This window comes from Rattus rattus, chromosome 2 (assembly GCF_011064425.1).
Source record: "Rattus rattus isolate New Zealand chromosome 2, Rrattus_CSIRO_v1, whole genome shotgun sequence".
NCBI lineage: Eukaryota > Metazoa > Chordata > Mammalia > Rodentia > Muridae > Rattus > Rattus rattus.
In genome coordinates this window covers 194,008,747-194,009,909 of record NC_046155.1, presented here as the reverse complement: position 1 = coordinate 194,009,909, position 1,163 = coordinate 194,008,747, and the positions used below count along the sequence as shown (strand labels likewise).

At 43.2% G+C, this 1,163-nt stretch overlaps 1 pseudogene; it reads right to left on the bottom strand.

The window, feature by feature from the left end:
• Positions 1 to 360: 360 nt before the first annotated feature.
• On the bottom strand, positions 361 to 816 carry LOC116894632 (annotated as a pseudogene).
• Positions 817 to 1,163: the final 347 nt, after the last annotated feature.

Below are 1,163 nucleotides of genomic sequence, written 5' to 3'. Positions count from 1 at the left end.
CTTTACTCAATTCCCATCGGTCGTTTCTATGTCATTAGGACATCATACTTCAACTGGACAGGACCCAGCTTTATTTCAGTCTATGAAAAACTAAAGTTCAAGGCAAATTCAATCTTGCTTAAAAGAACATAGTAAACTAACAATTCTTGCTATCACATGTCTCATATGATCCACTTGAAACCATGGAGAATTACATGTTTTATGTGTTACTGTTCTGAGAGACAAAGCAAATTAGAAAGGCTAAAACATCTTAAAAATGCACCAAGCTTATGAAGTCTCACACAAAACTTTAATTTGCTGCACACACTCCTGTCAAATGAAGTTATTTCCTAGACACTGCTTCTTTTGCAAACTGGTCTTCTATTGCCTTTCATTTGACCTAGATCGGCTATGAGACCTAGAGAAGGATCTAGAGGGCTTGAGATTTCTCTCACAAAACAGAGACCTTTCTCTTCTATCTCTAGAAAGTGACCTGCTCCGGCTTTGGGAGAAGCTTCTTCTTGGAGATCTGTGCTGAGATGGGGGCCTTCTCCTGCAGTGATCATTTCAAAGATGATGACCCCAAGAGGGAGGTAGGCTACGATTTGGACTTCTTTTTCACCATTTGACAGTTCCACTTACACGGCAGCCACATGGTATTCTTCTGTCTAGCTCGAGGACAGCATCAGCAGCATCTCAGGGATCCTCAAATTCAGCACAAGCAAAGCCACACTTCGGAGGGGTCCATAACAGCCAAAAGCCCGTTCTAGGTCAGTCTCGTTCCCACTCTTTCCAAGATTGCCTGCACAAACCTTACAGACAGGAATCTCGATGCATTTTGAGATCCTGGGTTCAAAAGGCTGAAGCTCGGAATCCCGACACTCGGATAGGCCCAGCAGCTCCCCTCTGGCTCTGCTCCAACAGATGATCTCCCTCCAGCGTCGTCCACAAAAATGGTAGCTGTTCGGGGTTTTTGGTTTGGGGGTTTCATTTTTGTTTATTTCTAAGCCAGGGTCTCACTATGGTTTTCTGTTTTGGTTTGGTTTGGTTTTTTGTGGGTCTTTTTTTTTTTTTTTGGCTTATCCTGTAATTCACTATGTAGATCAGGCTGTCCTTGAACTCACAGAAATTCACCTGCCTCTACTTCCCAACTCCTGAGATTAGAAGTGTGTCTGTGTGTACAA